The sequence below is a fragment of the Lissotriton vulgaris genome, chromosome 8 (genome assembly GCF_964263255.1).
Source record: "Lissotriton vulgaris chromosome 8, aLisVul1.2, whole genome shotgun sequence".
NCBI lineage: Eukaryota > Metazoa > Chordata > Amphibia > Caudata > Salamandridae > Lissotriton > Lissotriton vulgaris.
Window position 1 is genome coordinate 577,687,232 of NC_141696.1, and position 15,824 is coordinate 577,703,055.

Genomic DNA, 15,824 nt, shown 5'->3' on the forward strand with positions numbered 1-15,824 from the left:
CTTGATAAATTGCCAGGAGACCTTTTCAAACATCAACCTGGGATTTGGGGCCCGTACCTTTGTATCGTCTTCAATGCAGTCTTGAGGGGCATGGAGGTTCCCTGTACTTGGCTGGGAGCAGAGATAGTGCCTATTTTCAAGAAGGGCTCTCCTCTGCTCCCGGCCAACTACAGGCCTATTAGCCTCATCGATGTCCTGCAAATTTTTTTTGCGAGGCTCATTCTAGATCGCCTACAGGACTGGATGGAGGAGCACGCAGTCCTCAGTCCGTACCAAGCTGGGTTCAGAAGGAACACTTCCACCATGGATCAAATCTTCCGCCTAATATTACTATTCTGGAAAGTGGCGAAGATAGAGGGTGGCAGCCTCTATATGGTGTTTGTGGACCACCGTTCCGCTTTTGACTTAGTGCCCCGCGGGAAACTCTGGACCGTGCTACAAAACTTGGGTGTCCCACAACAACTTCTGAAAGTCCTGGTGAGGCTGCATGAGGGGAACTTCGCGCAGGTCAGATGCGGGAGGAATGGGGCGTTGACATCAAGGTTCCCCGTTGGCAGGGGGGGTCAGGCAGGGGTGCGTATTGGCACCTACCCTGTTCTGCCTCTACGTTAATGACGTAATTTCACATCTGGACAGTGTCCCCAATAGTGATGCGCCAAGGTTGGCAGGGAGCAGGGTGCAGGCGATTATGTTCGCAGACGACACCCTGCTGCTCTCCAAATCTCCAATGGGGATTCAGCGTGTGCTGGACGGCTTTGAGGATTTCTGTAGATGCCGTGGTCTGGAGATTAATGTTGCTAAAACGAAATTCATGATCTTCAACCCTCCGGCATCTACTCGTTCGAATCCTAGACTGGGCACAGTGAGACTAGAAAGGGTAGCGACCTTTGAGTATTTGGGGGTAACCATAAACGAAAACCTGTCTTGGGGCCCCCAACAAATGAAATCTCAAATGAAACTGGCCCAGCTTGCATGGGGAATTCTCAAGCTCTCCATCACGTCTACATATAAACCCATTAAACCACCGTTGGAGATTTACAAGACTTAGGCGAGGGCTGCAATTTTGTGTGGGGGGGGAGTTGTGTGGGCATTCATGTAGGCCCGAAATTGCCAAAACGGAAACTAAATGTATCAGACAGTTATTGGCACTCCCACAAAGTACCCCGCTATTACCTCTAAGGTTGGACTTGGGCCTGAGACCTATTGAAGCCGAACTAGCACTTAAACCCCTAAGGTTCTGGCGTAGGCTCTGGATAATGCCAGAATTGCTGAACTACAGGAAATACTAAGCAGTAATAGTGCAGTAAAAATACCCTGGCTTAGGTTCCTAAAACAGGAATTCTTAACACTGGGATTGCCTGACATGTGGTATGACCCGGAAAGGAGCTGCCAGGAGGTCTCGCGAAAGTCGCTTACCAAGATTTTTATGGATGAGAAACTTACTGCTGTCCTGTCCGTTCCTAACGTAGGCACCCTAACTAACTCCTTTTTAACATTTAAAGATTTTTATTCCTTTGAGGACTTCTTGGATGTCATATATCCTATTGCATCGAGGAAACTTTATCTTCAATGGCGATACGGTACGCTACCCTGAAGAGCTTTTACGAGTAAATGGTCAACTATTTCCATTAAGATTTGTCCAGGGTGTAGCTGTGACTTAGAAGATGAACTTCATGTATTGTTCTTTTGTCCAGCCTACACTTAACCTAAGAAGTATTGGCTAGTGCCTCTCTGTAAAAATTTGGGTTTTGTATAGTGTAAATATGCTTTTAGAATTTTAAAAATAGATACATCAAGGCATATAGTATTCGCAGTTTCTCAGTTCTTGCTGGCTATGTGGACCAAACGTAGATGTTTGATTGCTATTGAATGCTAAAGTCTTTTATAAGGCAAGATTGTTTTACTGTAATCATGTTTTACGAATGATTTTGTCTCTAAGGTTACTATTCCAATGAATTGTGTTCCAGCCTTGTATATGTTTTATTCTGTACTCTTTTTAAGGCAAAAAAGCCGAACTAAAGATTCTTTGATGATGATGATTTTCTTCAGGGGGTGGGAGATGGCCCTTGCTTGACCTTTGGCTGGGTGGGTGGGGTTCATGTCGGGGGTGGCTGGGGGAGTTTTTCACTGGGGCTGGGTCACAAAGTGGGTTTGGTTTTTTTCATTAAAATGAGGAGCAAAAGTTGGGCAGAGGTTGCGGGGGGAAAAGAAGAAAAATTGGAGGAGATCAATAGCTTTCTGAATTTTAATGAGAATAGTTCTCAGAGTTGGAGGATGTCTTTTTGTCTTTTTTCAGGGTCTGTCCGGCATTGGATAGATCATGATAAAGGCTAATCTTGTTGATAGCCATGTCCAGCAAGTACATATCCTTTCTTGGAATGTGAAGGGCATCAAGGTGCCCCACAAAAGTAAACTAATAAGGGAGGAACTACATGTTGGAAGGCGGTGACCCCAGGGGTCAAGACTGCTCTCTTAACCACCCGAGACCCTCCTCTCCCACAATTCCTGCCGAGTCTTATCGAGGGAAGGTCCTCGCCGGGGAGGACTGATCGTACCCACTGTCGACACACCACACTTACGACCGGACACCACACTGTGAATCTTTATCAAGTATGAACTTTATCAAGTAAAATAGGTAGCAACACACAGCGATCGAGGGATCGCGAATGTCTCGTGAACAAGGGAACGGGGAAGTGGGACAGTCTTAGAGGGCCAGTCGGTATGCAGCGTACCCTGCGCACAGTTCTCAATCCTCGAACTGGGGGATACGGGAGCTGGCGATGGTACTTGCTGTCCTACTCACTTCGGTTCAAGGTTGTCGTGAGGGTAGCGTCGATGGTCCAGCCGGACCAGAGGTTTCTTTAAGCCGCGACGAGGTCAGCAGGGCTTGGTCAGGAGTACTCCGTAGTGCTCGTAGACAGGTGGAGCCGCAACAGCGTCCGCAGGGCTCAGGGTGGTAGCAAGAGTCTCTCGTTCTCAAGAGGGGGCCGCGACGAGGTCAGCAGGGCTCCGATGGTTCAGGTCTTACTCTTCGAGAGGGAGCAGCGACAGCGTCAGCAGGGCTCGGTGGTTCAGTTCCGTAGCTTCGAGGATGAGCTGCGACGACGTCAGCAGGGCTCGGTGGGTCAGAGTCTGTTCTCCTCAAGGTCAGCCGCGATCAGATCAGCAGGGCTTTCTTGTCCAGGATACAACTGTCGGCTGGATGGGAGGCAGGCTGTCTTATAGTCCAGAAGCCCTTTGATGTCCGGACTCTCAAAGGCAGGAGGCCGGTGGTCCGAGGGCCAGGCGGCCGATTGTCTGGGCGGCTGGTTCTTTGATGCTTTGGACCGTGCGTCCAGGGGATCCCAGACGCCCATCAAGGTCTGGAGCCAGCTCGCTAGGAGTCCAAAGGTGTGATCAAAACCAGCCCCCATGGATATGAAGGACTGGGTTATTTAGAACCCAGCGGTGCCAGGGCACAACACCTGAAACCTTCGTGGGTAACCTGCTCCGGCGTACTAATCACAGAGACACGGGACACTTCCTTCGGCGTCAAAGATTCAAGGTTTATTTACTGCAGGGAAACACAGAGATCACGGAAGTACAACCAGTGTAGTTCAGAGTGTCTGCTTCAAATTGGTTCTGCGGATCGCTCCTTTTATACAGAATTTACCCATAGGACAACATGGTATACAAAGGTTTACAACCCGGTTCCCACAATTAGCCCCGAGAGGGGTCGCTTTGGTCACTTTGATACACATAAGGTCCGGAACATAAGTGCGGAAACATTTGGCGGTTCCCAACTGTAAAAACCCATCTTCCCAACATTAGTGCATTCCAATCGGCAGTAAAACAGATCGAAATAGGAACAAAGACAGGTGCAGAGGAAGACGGAGACAGTGGGGAGATCGGAAAGGGTGTAAAAGGGAGGTATCGGGAAACACGAGCTACAGGCATCAAAGGGACGTGCCTAATGAGATGCACGGCTGAGACAATAAGTCCGTGCGGCATGATGAGCCTCGAGCGGGGCCATCTGCCTTACAGTATCATCCCCCTCATCATAAAGACACTTACAAAGGACATGTGTCTTCCGCAAATATCTTGGGAGTCCCAGGGTCGCGAAGCGGACAGCGTCCGTTCGCTGGCTACTTGAGGGCAAGAGACAAAATGGATGCCGTATCTAAGATGGAACCCGTGGGTACAGATAGAAATACCCACGCAAAAGACGAACGGTTTAGGTTTAGCACAGCGAAACTGCGTACACCCACTAAACTCGTCATTTGCGGTTCATAGATACCAGACTCAACTATATTCGTGCGAGTCGAAAACACCACTTACAATTGTCACGGAACCTCAGACGCTCCTTTTGCCCTCATGTAGGCAAGCACTAGTCGGAATCATACTCGATATTCATCAGACCATCCAGATGTTGCTGTAACATAGCTCTGTCCAACCGAGTTCCCTTGGTAACAGGTGGCTGTCTCATACACGTTGTAGCACAGAGGCCACATAAGGCAGGACCGCACTGCACACAAAGGCAACACGTGAACAGGAACGCCACGACAACTCCGATAATCATCAGAATCTTCCAACCCCAAGTCGACATTAGGCCCCAAAACCACCCAAGTAGCGTCCAATCCCCTACATCCACGTGTATGGATTCAGAGATTTTATGCAACTTAGAGATGGCTTGATAGACAGTCGGAGCATTATCTGGAATGAAAATGCAGCAGCTCGAATGGATCACCTTACATACCCCACCTCGATCTGCTAAGATGACATCTAAAACCATACGGTTTTGTAACGTCATGAGTCTATCCGCCTGAAGTTCTGTGGTGATATTACCAAGGGCACTGGCAGTAATATTAGCTGTCGATTCTACCACTCGAGTCAACTGTCTTAGGTTCCTACTATTAACCATAGGTCCCCAAAACGGGAGGAAACCCTTGAAAAAGTCTCCTGCCTCTTGACCGGCAGTATCCTCTTCGCTAATTACACCTCTCACAACTCTAGTTTTGTGATAATCGGCATCTACAGTGAACGTCGGAGGCAACAGATTTGCAATGAAACATGAGCCCATGAAGTCAGCGGGCAACCATGCATATGCACGATCATGACAGATAAAGTAGGTACCCTTGGCAGCCAGAAACACAGGGGACGAGACCATCGGCAGAATGTAATTTTCAGTGCAAGCACTCTCTCCAAGTCGGGCTTTCGATCTTCGGCCACGACCCATCAGACAAAAATTACCAATGTGGGGTACGACCCATATCGGAGGTGAGCTTTTAAGCTGCTTTTCACTCGTGAACACACTATACTCGCCTCTACTCAGGACCCTGTAAGCTTGTACCTCTTCTTCGGGAATAAGTGAGGGATCATAGATATCGCTGTCTAAGTCCTCTATTGCTATCGACAAAGGTTTTTGATACGAGGTAGGACCAGAGTAGGGGGAACGTGGTTCTCGAATGGGGTGGAAACCTAGCGCGCTTCGAAACATTATTTGAAATGCTCGAGCAGACCCTTGGGAGCTATACGGTAACACCAGATATGGAATTCCCTTATCCGTAGTATGTGGCATCAACCCACACACCCAACAATTAGTAGTGTTAACCACTAACTGATGCTGATGAAGGAGCTGAATAAAGGAATTATTGCGGAATTCTGCACGTCTAGCCTGCTCTTGTTCGGGTAAGACATGAAAAGAATGGGGAGAAACAACAGTAGTAAGTTTAGGATCAGGTGTAGGAGTAGGTAAAACAGGAGATAGAAAACCAGAGGTCATATAATACACCCCACCCGCCAAGAGTGCAGAAACAGTCAAGAATAACACAAACACTTGAAATATAAAACATTTCGTACGACTAAGTTGTTGCAGCTTGAATCTTTGTATCTGAGCTTCTTCCAAGTCCATCAGCTTCGAAAATGCCATTCCCTACGACCGTCCGCAACGTTTCTTGACGCACTTCGTTCTGTGTAGCAGTAGTCAATCCCTAGGAGTTCCCAGGAATCGACGGTCTTTAACCTAGCGTCAAGACCTACTATCCAGAAGGAAGTACGCGCGCGGCCCTACGGCCTTTAATGCACAATATATATATATACAAAAACAATGTCTCTCGGCTGTGGAAGCAAAAAGTATAAGGAATGAAGCTCAATGTATATACACAGGAATAATCACAATAATATGAATGTTCAAAACTGATCACGGAAAACGGGATAATGCAGTTGTCAATACAGCAAAGCAGGATCTTTTATTAGTCTTTAGTGCTAGATCGCAAAAAGTATCGGGTTTTCCCAGGACGTGTCTGCTCGTCGAACAAAGGATCCGTTGAAGAGACAGCGTCCTGCTGATCAGTTGAGTGTTCTGGTCTTGAGTCTTTTGATGACAATTGTTCAACAGTGTCTTTCTGCTGCGCTGAGGATTCTCCGACAGGTTGTGCGTCGCTAAAAGGTACAAACGCCAGCAATCCTTCGGTTTCAGTTGATGCAATGCCTCTCCTCACCCACGGGTCTGCCGGCAAAGGGATAGGGACTTTTTTGGTGTGGGTGGCGTGCACCCAGTTTTTCCGTCCCTCAAGACGAACAGCAGTCCTCGTGGCAAGGAGAACCTGGTAAGGTCCAGTAAACCTCGGGTCCAAGTTGTTTTTGCGCGAAAAGTTCCGCGTCACCACCCAATCTCCGGGCTGGAGCTGGTGGCCTGGACCCTCCGTCTGCGTCGGCAGTGCGTCGTGAACCTGTTGGTGAATTAACCTCAGTTTAGCAGTCAAGTCATGAAGATAATCGATCAGCATTGGATACTCAAGATCACAGAAAATACCTGGCCTAGGAACCCCCCAGACATTCGCAGGACGACCAAACACTATTTCATAGGGACTAAGCCCTACTCGGGAGTGTACAGTCGCCCTAGTTGACAGTAACGCTAAGGGTAAAGCGTCAGGCCATGAGAGACCAGTCGTAGCCTGAATCTTTGCTAGTTTTAGTTTAAGGGTGCCGTTATACCCTTCAACCAAACCAGCTGACTGGGGATGATTGGCGCTGTGGAATTTCTGATTAATTCCAAGGCCCTTACACACACTCTTCATCACACTTCCCACAAACTCACTTCCGTTATCTGACCACACGACTCTAGGCATTCCATACCGAGGAAAATATTCCTTCAGTAGGATTTTCGCAGTAGACAAAGCAGTATTGTCTTTGAGAGGATAGGCCTCGATCCATCGGGAGAATGCGCAAACCACAACTAAAACGTATTTCAGGTTATTGCATCGCTCCATATGGATGAAGTCCAATTGGATCACCTCAAAGGGACATGAAGGGGGAGCAAAACTGCCAGGAGGAGTTGGGGTTCCTTTGCCAGGATTGTACATCATGCACACCATACAATTCTTCACCAGACGTTCAGCACATTTCGTGATACCATCATTCTTCCACACAGGAGACAACAACTTACAAATACCTTTCGCGCTAATATGTGCTAACCCATGCGCCATTGTCACAACGGCCAGCACATACGCATCGGGCAACAACCATCTTTTCTGATCCGACAAATCAATCCAACAACCATTCGCATCCAACTTTCCCGTGCTTTCTTTCCACTTCGCCTTTTCAGTCTCGGTGGCCTCATTCTGAATTTCTTTCACACTTTCGATAGTGTCCTCACACATGCTCGACTCTGTAGGCCACCTAACCGAACTCGTCACATACATTCGAGTGCTAAGGTTCCGGGCAGTCTCCTTAGCAATCTCATCCGCAAACGCATTACCACGACCAACATCATCCGTCACCTTACGATGCGCACTACATTTAACAATCGCTACCTGCTTAGGCAACGTAAGTGCATCCAAAAGATCATTCACAAGCTGGCCATGCTGAATCTTCGTACCGTGCGACGTCAAGAAACCTCTCTCTCTCCACAACCGTCCAAAACTATGTGCGACGCCAAATGCATATTGGCTGTCGGTAAACACATTCACACGTTTCCCTTCCGCTAACACACACGCTCTAGTGAGAGCGATCAACTCTGCAGCCTGGGCAGAATTCTGATTCAACCTTGCAGTCTCAACAACAGTATTCAACGTTACAACAGCATAAGCAGTAGTCACATCGCCATTCGGCAACTTAAAACACGACCCATCCACATACAATGTACCATCTGGGTCTTCCAATGGGGTGTTTTTAAGGTCCACTCGACCTTTTGTTTCCTCTTCCGTCCTCAAGTAACAATCATGTTCCGCTACTTCATCTGACTCTGCGCTAATTGGTAACAAAGTTGCCGGGTTCAGAACATTGCAACGTTTTATCTGAATGTGGCTTGCCAACAGCGTCAACTCGTACCCAGACAACCTCGCACTCGTCAAGTGCTGGGTTTTCGTACGATTCAAAAGAGTGTCAACTGCATGCGGAACCATCACCGTAAGCATATTATCCATGACCAATCCTGCTGATTGTCGGATAGAGACCGCAGCTGCCGCTGTTGCTCTCAAGCAACTCGGCAATGCTCTAGCTACTGGGTCCAAGGTCGAGGAAAAATATGCACATGGACGTTGCTTACCACCAAAAGGTTGCGTTAAGACACTCAACGCACAACCTTCCCTCTCGTGAACATATAATGTAAACGGCTTGCTATAGTCAGGAGTACCTAACACAGGAGCCGAACACAATGAATCACGCAATTCAGAAAAACTTTTCTGACATTCTTCCGTCCATGGTAAAGGAGTTGAAACATCCTTGCACGTAAGCGCCACTAATGGTTTCGCTAGCAATGAAAAGTTTGGAATCCATTGCCTGCAGTACGACGTGATACCTAGAAAGGCACGCACATCTCTTTGGGTTTTTGGCACAGCCATTCGCGCAATTGCTGCAATTCTCTCTGGGGTCAACCGCCTTCCCTCCTTTGACAATAAGTGACCTAGATAGGTTACTTCTTGACAACAATATTGGAGTTTAGAAGATGACACCTTGTGATTTAACTCGCAGAGATGTTGCAGCAACGACACCGTAGCAATTTTGCAAATGTCCTGAGTATCTGCAGCTACCAATAAGTCGTCGACATATTGGATTAAGGCCGCACCAGCCGGCAACTTAAACGCATCCAGTTGACCCTTCAAGGCTTGACTGTAAATTGATGGACTTTCACAGTAGCCCTGAGGAGCGCGTTTAAACCGGAAGCTGCGTCCACCAAGAGAGAAACCGAAAAGGTCTCTGCTCTCCTCGGCAATCGGGATGCTGAAGAACGCATTCTTCAAGTCAATCACCGAAAACCACGATGCAGAGGCTGGAATCAGAGTCAGTAGCGCCGTGATGTCAGGCACAACGGGGAACTGAGGAATCACAATTTTATTCACCTCCCGCAAATCGATAACAAAACGATAAACAGGTGGTTTCGAAGGATCAGTACGTTTTAGAATGGGCAGTACAGGGCTGTTGCACACGTTTCCCCGTGTTTCTTCAATAACGTCTTTCTCGATCAAATCATAGATGATCGCTAACAGTGCTCGTTCACCATCAAGAGAGATACGATACTGGGGAATACGTGGCAATCGCACATTAGATTTCAACTGAACAACATATGGGGAGATGTCAAGCAGGCCCACGTCATTTGGACCCGTTGCCCACAAAGACGCAGGAAGAGAACTCAATTCCGGTGGAAGCTTATCGAGAGACAAATACATGGGAGAGACAACCCTCTCTCCCAACGTAAGCTTTACACCCGCAGGAGAACAATACAAAGTTGCATACAAACGTTTAAGCAAATCCAGGCCCAAAAGATTTTCACCACAGCCAGTAGTCAAAATCAACGGAGCTTGAAGCTCACGTGGCCCAATTGTAAGGGGCAAAGGGCGCGAAACTGGATTGCTAACGGGGGCGCCAGAGAATCCAACGGAAACATTTGTTAAGCCAGACAAAGGTGCGCCAGGGAGTTTCGAATGCATAATAGAACTTTTCGCTGCACCAGTATCCAACAGAAAAGGCTCAACGACGCCCGATGTAGCAACTGCGACGTAAGGCCCTCTCTGATCAACCGGAACTGATACTACTCCCTCTCCTTGTCTTTGGCTGTCCTAGTGATTACTGTCGTCAGTTCCCTGATCGACGTAATAATCGTCTACATTGTACTGTGCAGATCGTCCTTGCGATGATCCACGTTGATCGAAACAATTATTAGAATTAGAGGAGTTATCAGAACGATCATTCTGAGCACCACGACCCCTACCACGTGATACCTGATGAGAACCACCACGACCTCCTTTGGACGAATTACCACTATTGCGATCATTCAGAACAGGGCAATTGAATTTTATGTGTCCCTCCTGTCTACAATAAGCACATTGATTATACCCTAACGATGATCGTTGGGAGGAGGAATCATTACGCGACTGCGATCGATTCGATTGCGACTGCGATCTATTCTGTTGGGATGTATTCTGATTTGAATGCGGAGGATATGCTTGTTGCAGCAACACTTTAGTTTTTAGCTCCTTCGTCTTTTTATCAGCACGGTCGTTCTCCTCTTTCTCTCTATTCTCGTAATATTGCGCTGTAGCCAATATCTGAGCTGAGGTAGAAACGGCCCATGCACTTTCCGAATTCTTTAATTTATCGCTCAAATCGGGCAATAAGTTCGAAACAAATTTATCCACAAACAATCGCTGACCACCCTCGGTACCCATATCCTGTCCACTATGGTCAATGAATGCTTCCTCGAACCTCGTAAAGAAGTCGGAAACACTCTCGTCCTTCTTCTGTTTACACGCTGACAATTTATCCCAATTCACTCTCATAGCTGGCATAAGAGTTTTCATTAACGTTATTATTCTTTGAGGAAGATCAGTAATGAGTTGGTCAGGCTTAGCCCCACCAACTTGTCGCGTATCGGCCGCAACAATGGCAGCCCAAGCACCACCTAATTCATTCGGATGATTCTCCTGACGAATCTTAGCCCATACCGGTTGCGGTACAACATTGCCAAACAGCATGTCAATATCAGCAAGATTCATTACAGTAGCATCTACGAGCTGCGATAATTCTTTATAATACCCTGCAGGATTTTTGCGAGGGTCAGGCAAAGATTGCTTCACCTGCAGTACTTCAGAACGTTTCCATGGGAGATGTATCCACACTCTCTGGAAATATGGAGGAATAATGGGGTTAGCAGTAGGATCGCCTGGCATCCACACTGGTGGAACCTCACGCATAGGAAATTGACCAGACTCATCTGTCCGTCTTTCAACATCTTCAACAAAAAGGGCTTGAGGTATAGGAGTGGGACGGAAAGATAGCAACCGCTCAACGGCTCGTCGAACGTTGGTATCCACTATCAGTCCAGCCGAAAACTGAAGCTGTAGATCAGACAAAGCGGTCAACACCTCGTCAGGTGCATCGGCCGATATCTGATCACGCAAAACCTTACACATTTCTTCGAACACGTATCTTTGGGTTGGGACATTGAATTGACAAAACGTGTCGAGTACAATACGAGGTGGATTTCTAAGAGGGTGCGTCATCCAACCCATCGCCATATTATATAGCGAAGCACGTTCCCTATTACCAGGAAGCTGACTACGTCTCTGAGGACCATCGGAACCAGCAAACCCAAGAACAGGTCCGAGCGAATGAAAGAAGCTAGCCGCAAGAGGGGAAGTACGAGAACGAGTAGAGGGAGAAGTATAAGACACAGGGCTAACAAGCGAAGGAGTAGAAACAGTAGCAACAGCAGGAGTTAATAAAACAGGAGCAGTAGCGGGAGCAGGAGTATGTGGAAGCGGAGGAGCAGTAGGAATAGCAACAGTCAAAGGAGCAGGAACAGTCGGAAAAACGGGTGCAGGTTGAGGAACAGGCAAAGGAAGAATAGGTGCAGGAACAGGTACAGGGGGAATCACAAGGGCTGTGGTACCCTGTACGTACGGAGGTGGCGACTTCATTAGATAAGACATTAAAGGATCCTCAACTGACTCTTCCTTCTTTTCCGACTCCGTAGGCAAAGCGGGATAACATTTATCTACGGTCATACGCTGTAGTCTATCAAACACTTCCTTATCCTTATCCTCCTTGTCGCGCTGAAATTGCTCTGCTTTCTTTACAATAGTAGCAACATTATCTCGCTGATTTCGTTTAGTCTGTCTGATTTCTTTCTGTCGGGCTTCTTTACGCCACAACCGAAAGGCATCAAACATGGCCGGCCTTGACTTTCTTTCGAACAATTTAATCTCTAGATTATCTAAGATCGGGGCCTCGAAGCTACCATGAGGTGGCCAACGAAGGTCACCGTCCTTCTTCGTGTATTTGATCCAGTAATCATTAAAAGTAATCGGGCCTAGCCCATGTTTACTGTAGAGCTCATAAGTGGGAGTTCCAACCGGAGGTATCGGACACGAGTCCTCCAGTCGGGAATCCGTACCACAAGGTCTGAAACAACTAAACAAAGTACTGCGACCAGGCATCTTGCACACTAGCCGAGTTTCACAAACTTCAAGGGTTACGGGATTTACCAAGTCCCAGCAAAGAACAAAACCCTCGGTTTTTGGCGGCTGCAGTCGTCAAACAACACAACAAAGTACGCTAGCAAAAGTGTCACCGACAAAAACACTCACACAGCGTCAACAACAAAAACACTCGCTAAAGTGTCAACAACTAAGGACTCTGGGAGCGACCCACAAATACTTAACTCAAAGATCGATGGCGTCACCAGGAAGGCCCGTCAATCGTCTCGCTCTACCAAGGTCTACGCCAGGCGCCAAAACAGGTCTACAGTCAGGGCAGCAGTCCGTCGCAGCCGTCAGGAGGCGGGAATCTTCGCGGGAAAAGTCTTCGGGCCACTTATTTCGACAACAGGATCGATGAAGCGGGGTGCACCTTCCCTCGGAGATTTCACGCGAAGTTCCTCACGATCGTCGGGCTTGGACCGGTACCACTGATGCAGCCCCACGTTGGGCGCCAACTGAAGGACTGGGTTATTTAGAACCCAGCGGTGCCAGGGCACAACACCTGAAACCTTCGTGGGTAACCTGCTCCGGCGTACTAATCACAGAGACACGGGACACTTCCTTCGGCGTCAAAGATTCAAGGTTTATTTACTGCAGGGAAACACAGAGATCACGGAAGTACAACCAGTGTAGTTCAGAGTGTCTGCTTCAAATTGGTTCTGCGGATCGCTCCTTTTATACAGAATTTACCCATAGGACAACATGGTATACAAAGGTTTACAACCCGGTTCCCACAATTAGCCCCGAGAGGGGTCGCTTTGGTCACTTTGATACACATAAGGTCCGGAACATAAGTGCGGAAACATTTGGCGGTTCCCAACTGTAAAAACCCATCTTCCCAACATTAGTGCATTCCAATCGGCAGTAAAACAGATCGAAATAGGAACAAAGACAGGTGCAGAGGAAGACGGAGACAGTGGGGAGATCGGAAAGGGTGTAAAAGGGAGGTATCGGGAAACACGAGCTACAGGCATCAAAGGGACGTGCCTAATGAGATGCACGGCTGAGACAATAAGTCCGTGCGGCATGATGAGCCTCGAGCGGGGCCATCTGCCTTACAGTATCATCCCCCTCATCATAAAGACACTTACAAAGGACATGTGTCTTCCGCAAATATCTTGGGAGTCCCAGGGTCGCGAAGCGGACAGCGTCCGTTCGCTGGCTACTTGAGGGCAAGAGACAAAATGGATGCCGTATCTAAGATGGAACCCGTGGGTACAGATAGAAATACCCACGCAAAAGACGAACGGTTTAGGTTTAGCACAGCGAAACTGCGTACACCCACTAAACTCGTCATTTGCGGTTCATAGATACCAGACTCGACTATATTCGTGCGAGTCGAAAACACCACTTACAATTGTCACGGAACCTCAGATAGTCCAGAGGTGTGAGGGAAACCAGTTCCTCGGAAGGGGGCCGGAGGTGTGATGGAAGTCTTGGTTTCGGGTACTTGGTGAGTCGTTCACCCCCCCGGGCGGGTCTGGGCGCGCCGGACATGCACGCCTAGCTGCAGCCAGGAGCGGCCAGGGGCTGCCGAAAGGGAAGAAGGCGGCCGGCCAGCCGGGGTGGCCAAACATGGAGTCTGACGGTCACGTGCACGGGTGCAGGCACGCGGTCTGGAGATCGTCTCAGATCCGGTGTAGAGGTGTCATGCACAGTTCTGGGTGGACGGGAATCAGTTCCATCCGTAGTTCTGGGGTTGCGGGGATCAGAGAGGACCACGCCACGAGGCCGGGTCCAACACTACATTACTTCCTTCTGTATAATATTTGATAGTAGGAGACTCACCTTTCCAAGACCCAAATCTCTCTGCTAGATGATTTAGGCTATTAAGTCCACAGTACCACTTATTTTTACCGCTGCTAAGAGGGGAGTAGCACTTTTGGTGCAGAAAAGAGCTGGGCTATGACTAGGCATAGTTCAGATCTGGATGGCCAATGTCTCGTCAAGGTGATCACCAAGGAGAGTGTTCATTTTACATTATGTATAGTCAACGGCTCTAATATGGATGAACCCACGGTCTTTAGCGGTGTTTTGGCTGAGTTACGTCAATGAGCTGAACCTCTGATCGTGTGTAGTGACTTTAATATTACCCTTCACCCCTGGCTCGACTCCTCTTGTGTAGGGGCATGGACTACAGTTCCTAATGAGAAAAAGCGCTCAATGGAGGCTTTGAAGGAATTAATGGCCTATTAGGCCCTTGCAGATGTCTGGCAAAGCTGCCATCCTAGGAAGTCTGGGTTTACCTTCTATTCAGCCCCTCATATTCATTTTTATGGATTTATATGTCCCCTGCTAGCCATTCATTGTTACCACTTCTCAACATTCTTCTCAAGGGTTATTTCTGACCATAACTCGCTGTCCCTGTATCTTCGTCTAGAGTGTTCCTTGCAACCTTTTCGGCCTTGCAACTGGACCTTTTACAGCAGACTTCTTCTTGTTGAAGGTTTTATTCGTTCCATGAATAGGGAAGTGAGGGAGTTTTTGGAGGAGAATAATTAAATGGTCTCTACTCTATCTATATGGGACGCACTTAAAGTCTTCTGTTGTGGGCATACCTTAAAATACTTTACATATCTATGGAAGGAGCAGGGTAAGGCAGAGGCTTGGATGTGTTCTTCATTTGTCTCTATGGGACACCACTTGGCACAGAGTGTAATTAGTCAAGATTGGGGAATGTTCTTATCACTTTCAGATCAACTAACAATCGCACAGGCCACCCTTATGGAAAGACTACTCGATAGGTCAGTTAAACAGAGCTGAGCTAAACAACTAACCACCTTTGAAAATAGTGAAGAAATGGAGTGAATATTCTCCTTTAGGGTTAAGGACAGATCTAATGCTCTTATCATACAGAAAATTATTAACGACAAGGGAGAGCAAGTCAGTGATCATGAGCTCATACGTTCCATCACCAGAGGCTATACAGTGAGGATGGGGTCACTTCCACAGATGCTACCGTTCAGTTTGTTAAGACATATATTACTATAAAACTAAAAACTGTTGTGCTTCCTGAGCGAGGGTTTGTGGATCATGACTAGAAGCTACTGAGGTATCTCCTCACATTGCATTTTTAATCGAAAAATACTGTCACACAGGAATTCAAGTTCCTATCACTGGGCCAGATGTATTGCGTGCCCCAGAGCAAAGCAGTCAGCATTTAATTCATGCACAGGGAACAATATCCATCCATCAAGCAATTGGTTGCAAGAGGGCATGGGGGTGTTTGACTAAGTTTGCCAAATGGCCAATAATGTTTTTGGGGAAATCCTCAAATCCGTTTTGTCTCTTTGAACTGCAAACTAAGGCAGAAAATATTGGAAGAAATCACTTCAAAAGAGGATATAAATACTCTCTACTGAAAAG

The 15,824-nt window shown here is 47.6% G+C and overlaps 1 protein-coding gene across 2 annotated transcripts in view; it reads left to right on the plus strand.

Annotated features, from left to right (window-relative positions):
- Positions 1-15,824, plus strand: part of PHLDB2 (pleckstrin homology like domain family B member 2) — a 491,624-nt gene that overhangs the window by 142,179 nt on the left and 333,621 nt on the right. The gene's annotated exons all lie outside the window — the stretch shown is intronic.